General features: G+C 37.2%; 1 pseudogene; it reads right to left on the bottom strand.

The window, feature by feature from the left end:
• Nucleotides 1-393: 393 nt before the first annotated feature.
• LOC142182627 (nicotine N-demethylase CYP82E4-like) lies at nucleotides 394-2477 on the bottom strand (annotated as a pseudogene).
• Between the last annotated feature and the right edge of the window lie 4070 nt (nucleotides 2478-6547).

Below are 6547 nucleotides of genomic sequence, written 5' to 3'. Positions count from 1 at the left end.
TTACATCTCAATGGATCCGACCTCTGGATACGCACCTCTGTCAGATACCCACACCCAAGACCGAGCAACTTAGGTTTTGATTTCCATCAGAATCCTTGGATGTAAAGGATATATTTTTTAGATTTTATCTCTATACACGGACATTACATTGTAGTGAAACTTTTACATCGGCAACAATGTAATTCAACCTGTTATAGCGGGTTATTTACCATTTACTCTAGGTTAGTCTTGTGTCGTTCTTTTGTTCTAGTGGTTTCTTATTGCCTAATTTGTGCATATAAGTTAAACTTCTAGGGAAAAGAATTGAAATTAAACTTGAACAAGAACATGAAGAGGCTAGGCCATAGAGGTCTGAGCTCATTCTTAAGACTTCTGCCCGAGAAGTGCTTATCGGAGACAAAAACTTCTTATTATTTATGGTTTACAATAACTTATTAGTAAAATAGATGAATAACAATCTGTGAAACAATCTTAACCAAAATAAAACATTTTTTTTAAACATTGAGGGACAAATCAGAACGAATCGCGACAACAAAACATATTAATATTGATAGAGCGTAGGAGGCAGGCGAGGTGTAATTAGCACTTCAACATCTGTCTTCTTAGGTAAAGTTAGACCCACACCTTGTTTCATATCCAAAGGCTCGTTTGTCGTAGTTGCAAAATTGAAACCTTGGATCATATGAGCAATTGAAAGGTGTTCCACTTGCAATGAGTAATTCATTGCGGGACAAGCTCGTCTCCCCGTACCAAACGGTATCAACTCATAGTGCTGCCCTCGATAGTCAATTGCAGCATGAGTTGTCAAGAATCTCTCTGGATCGAATTTATCAGGATCTGCCCATATTTGAGGATCTCGTTGCAGTTTCATAATATTTGTAAGTAGTGCAGTCCCCTTAGGAATATGGTATCCATTGACAACACAATCTTTTACAGATAGGTGTTGTACTGACAAAGGTGCAGGTGGATGTAATCGTAATACTTCTTTAACAATTGCTTGAAGATACACCAAATTCTTGATATCACTCTCTTCTACCCATCTATCTCTACCAACAATGGTGTCCATCTCTTCTTGTGCTTTCTTCATGACATTCTTATTGTTTATCATTAACGCCATTACCCACTTTATATGAAGTGCAAGTGTGTCTGTTGCATCCAAGACCAAAGTCTATACATATGGACAAAGAACAGTTAAAAAGATGACTTACAAAGAAGAAACTAAAGAGATGAAGATGCATGATTGTTCATATCCTAGTATGCATGAGTTGGTTAAGAAAAAAATGAAAATACTCCAGTCAAATTGAAGATATGTTATAAAGGTACAAAAGCCTCTTTTTTTCTTTAATTGAAATCCATTGCTACAATAGGTTAAAATATACCAAAAATATAAAAATTCATTACCTACGGTGATAGAGTTTATCAACTGAATCCATAAATTAAAGTTTGACTTCGAAATACTGAAAGTGTAGAAGAATCTATACACCACTAAGCCACTTAAAAAATCAGTCTATAAAAATTAAAGTGATATTATATATATACGAATATAGTAACCTAAAATATAAGATAAATTGCCTCCGACAACATGTTAAAATGCAAGCAGAGATTAATTTACTTACGAATACGGTTGCTTTGATGGTGGTGTCATGAGAGTAACCATCGCCAAGATGTTCGTTGCTCCTCTTAGAAAGCACCACATCAATAAAATCTTGTTCATTTTCACCTCCAACATCCTTTGTTTCTCTCTTCTTAATGTGCTCATCTAACCAACCTTGGATAATATTATCAATGTCTTTGAAAGTTTGTTTCATAGCCTTAATATTCCCTGTAAGATCCAACCACTTGAAAAATGGAATGTGAAAAACATCATAGAGCTCAATCTCCATAGCTTGAACCATGAACTTCTGAAAAGCTGCTTTCAGTATTTCTCCATGTCCATTATTATAGGTCTTCCCAACAACCATTTTCAAAATGATGTCGAAAGTCAATTTATCTATCCAATCACTAAGGTTTATCTTCACCATTGGTGAATCACCATCATATAGTTCTTTAATATTTTTCTGAACTATAGAAAATCTAACATGTTTGAATTTTTCGAGCCGACTAACGGAGAGAAGTTCTTGATTGACTAGCTTTCGATTTTTTTTCCAGTAAGGGCCATATTTGGCAACAGCAAGCATGGCATTGTTATAGCAAAGGTATTCTCCGTAACTGGAATGTGAAGACGGGACCATATTTGTCAGCTAAGTCTCCGAGTTTTTGAGAAAAATGGCGGTCATCATCGCCATTGTTCTTGAAATAAAAGAGATGGCCGATTACTGGCCATCCACCTGGGATTTTTGGAGGCAGTGGGTTTAGGATTTTTGATTGTTTTTTTGTCCATAGGAAGTAGAGTAGAAATGCAAAGGTTACAAGTCCTACAATGGCTTCTATGGGAGAAAGAAGATGATACATTATTTGAAAATTTCAAGAGTAGTAAAGGTATATGAAATTTATGATTTTTTAATATGTAGGCAACATCTTCCTTTATAGTGATATTTTACAAATATTATATATATTGCCTTTTGCTTTTGTTGCAAGTGGTATCGCCTATTTCTTTGCCAATGTTGACCACCTGGACATCTCTTCAAAATTCTTGGATAGCAGCCCAACTGTAATTGTGCAATTTTGACTGTATAGTATACCTGGCAAATCTGTCACGCCACCTTCACTAGCCAATATTGAGGTGTTGGTTGTTTACTTCTGATAGAAATTAAATTCTTGGTATGCTTTCTTGTGCTGAATGGTAGTATATGCAAAATCCATTATTAATCTTCTATGACGAAACTTAATTTGATCTAGACAAAGTAAACGAAAACCAAAGTAGAAAGAAACTAAGTAGATAAATAACACCTCGATCCATGCATGTTGAAAATTATTATTAAGATTGAAACTATCAAATACACTTTCTTTTACATTATAATAAGGGGATCTAACATAAGCCGCACTTCTAGTTCTTCCACTTTATAGGCTTAAACCAATGAATCATAAGAAAAACTAGAAGCATTCGACACACGTACATGTCTAACAATTCAAATATGAAGCCATTTTGAAGTAGTGAGGTGAGCAAAACCTTAAGTGTTTTAAATCAATACCAAAATAAAAATAGAGAAGAATAATGCACGACGACAAAAATAACTTAACGTCAAGCAAGAAATAAAAGATATATATGACGATTTAGGAACAGTTCATTCAATTCTAAGGATGAGATTGTCAAAGCCTTGTTTATGGCCTTCTCATCATCTTTCCTGTTGACAAGTTCACAACACCAAATGATGCTAGTTCTAGTCTTTCAACCAACGGCTAAATATGGTTGTCCTTGAGAGTGCATTTTGATGCGTAGCATCTGCATTCTTGCCACATAAGAACATGGTTCCGTTAGGTCCGGATGGTGATTTTGGACTCCGGCGTATGCCCGGATTTGCATTTGGATATTTCTAGAAGGTATCAACGCTAATTGGTAAAAGTTGAAAGTTGAGTTCATTCCGAGTTGATTTGATATGTTTCAGTGTGAGTTTTGGAAGTTGAAGTTCAAAGTTCATTTATATTTGATTTGAGGTGTGATTCGTTGTTTAGATGTTGTTATGCGTTATTCCTCAATTAGGTTTGCGTTATGTTATGGGACTTGTTGGTATATTTCAACTTACAACTATCTACTACCTTTTGCTGGGGACGCTGCATTTCATGCCTGCGGGTTCTGATAGACAACTAGATAGACCTTCATTGTAGACAAAGTCAAACATTAGCTTGGTTCGTAAGCTCCATTTTCTCGGAGTTACCAGGTCTATACCTTGGAGTTCATTTTATATAGACAAGTTTGACGGGTAGGTCGAGGCCCTGTCCTGAACATGACACAGTTCAATTATCCCTAGAGGTTTGTAGACGAGTCCTATATATTTTTTATATTAGTATTGTGACTTTACAAGAAACATAAGAACATGGTAATAAAGGCAAAGAAAAATGAGTCTTCAGATATCTCAGGGTAGTACAAATATTTAGGAATTATTGTCATATGCTTAATAAAGGAAAATAGTTATTGTCGTGGGTAAATAGTTACAACACTAACAACACCAACAATCCATTAAAATCCCACAAGTAGGGTGTCACGACCCCAACCACCCCGATCGTAATGGTACCTATCACAGTACTAGACCAGCTGATTCAACACTAAAAATATAAGGTCTTTTGTAAATTCATTTTCTAATCAGATATGATCACAAATCTTTCCTTTTAATATGTCAAAATAAGGGGAAAACAAATGCGCAAATACATCAAACACTACCTGATCCTGGTGTCACTAGTCATGAGCCACTAAAATACAGTCCAATATTGTCTACTCAATACAAGATAAGACTAAAATATATAATACTAAGGATAGGAAGGAGCAAGGCAGACCTGCGTACGCCGTGCAACTACCTTGCTATCTCTGGAAAAATACTCAAAAGCTGATGGATGCTCTCACTCGGGTGCTCTGGAACCTGGATCTGCACACAAGGTGCAGGGAGTAACGTGAGTATGCCAACTCAGTAAGTAATAAAAGTAAATAAAGGTTGAGTGCAATGACGAGAATTTAAATCTTATACATAATCTAACACTGAATCTCAATAGAAATAACATAGTCAAATCCGTAGTTTAATTTTCTAACATCTCATAAAAACTCTAGTTACAATGAAGGTTATTTAAAACATTTGTTCAACTTTTTTCAATAGAGGCTCAGTATAAAAGAAGAGTGAAAACAATTTTTTCATAGACAAGCCCCTCGGGCAAAGCATCACTCATATATATATAGCCCCTCGGTCAAGCCTCTCAATCACTCGTGACTCAATTCTCATCAATCAACACTCCCGCTCAACAAATATCTCATAATAATAACTGTTGCGGCGTGCAGCCCGATCCGTAAATATATATAGTCGACTGCACTCACTAGAGGTGTGCAGGCTCCTACAGCCCAAGCACTATATCGCTGCGGCGTGCAGCCCGATATATATATATATATTGCTACGTCGTGCAGCCCGATCCATAAATATAAACCCTCATCATTAGGCCCTCGACCTCTCTCAGTCATCAACCTCGCAGCCACTCGGCATCTTAGTGAAAATCAGGGAACTCAACCCAAACAACTTTAATATATTTAAAATAGAGTAATGAAACTGAATCAAAATAAACAGGTAAAAATCATGAATGAGGATATGCTTTCGAATCTAAACAGTGTGAGGAAAGTAGTAAAATACCCATGAGGGTCCAATCAGGGCACAAGGCCCCAAATATGGCATTTAGCCCAAGTTAACAAGATTATTTCTAAACACATAAATTTTATATAGAGTTTATCAAAATATGCAACTCTTCAGTTTCTACGGGATGGACCAAGTCACAATCCTTACCAGTCCGCCTACACGCCTGTCACCTAGCATCTAAGTCACCTCATTATCAAAACAGTACGGAATTTTGGGGTTTCATACACTCAGGTCTAGATTTACAATCGTTACTTACCTCAAACCGGACAAAAATCTACTCCGCAATGACCTTGCTTCTCGACTGGGCCTCAAATCGTCCCGAATCTATCCAAAATCGGAATCATAATATCAATACATGCCAAAGGAACAAAGCCCATGCGTAAACTATCAAATTAACTCAAAAATCCCGAAATTGGTTGGGCCTATGTCTCGGAATTTGATAAAAATCAAATCACTAGGATCCTTATCCTCCCACGAGTCTATACATACCAAGATCATCAAAATCAGATCTCAAATGGCCCCTCAAATCCCCAATTTAAACTCTCCAATTTCAAGCCCTTATCTCCCAATTTCTTCTCTAATTTTCCCACTAATTTCATGATTAAAAAATGAAATAATCACCATACACAAAAGATACAAAGTCCAAGTAACGTACCTCACTAAAAACACTTAAATTCTCCATTGAAATTGAGGTCCCCAAGCTCCAACTCGTCCAAAAATGGTGAATAAATGACTGAAATTTGCGAAGTGATGCTTATATAGTTTCTTCCCAGGGATTTCCTTACCTGCGGTCTCCAAGTTGCTTCTACGATGCCGCACCTGCGGAAAAACCATCACAGGTGCGGTTTTCACTTTACCCTGAGAATTCCACTTCTGCGGTCCACACACGCATCTACGGTCCCGCAGGTGTGGTATTTAGTGAGCATCTACGACCTTGCCTGAGTTCCAAACCTTCCGCATCTGCGGCCTTTCTCTCGCACCTGCGGTCCCCAATCCGTATGTGCGGATATGGTAGAAGCATCAACTTCAGCTGCTCCAATTCAAGTCCAATCTTTCCAACAACCTTCCGGATTCATCCCTAGGCCTTCGGTCTTTTATTATACTGCGATATTTTGTTCTACCTTATTTTATATTTTTATACCAGTAGGGCCCTGACTTGACCTCATCACTACTCGATCGAGGTTAGGCTTGGCACTTACTGGATACCGTTGTTGTGTACTTATGCTATTCTTCTGCACATGTTTTTATGTGCAGATCCAGGTACCTCCTACTAGTGT

This window comes from Nicotiana tabacum, chromosome 7, assembly GCF_000715075.1.
Source record: "Nicotiana tabacum cultivar K326 chromosome 7, ASM71507v2, whole genome shotgun sequence".
NCBI classification, from domain to species: domain Eukaryota; kingdom Viridiplantae; phylum Streptophyta; class Magnoliopsida; order Solanales; family Solanaceae; genus Nicotiana; species Nicotiana tabacum.
The sequence above is the reverse complement of the archived record's forward strand: the minus strand, read 5'-3'. Positions and strand labels throughout refer to the sequence as shown.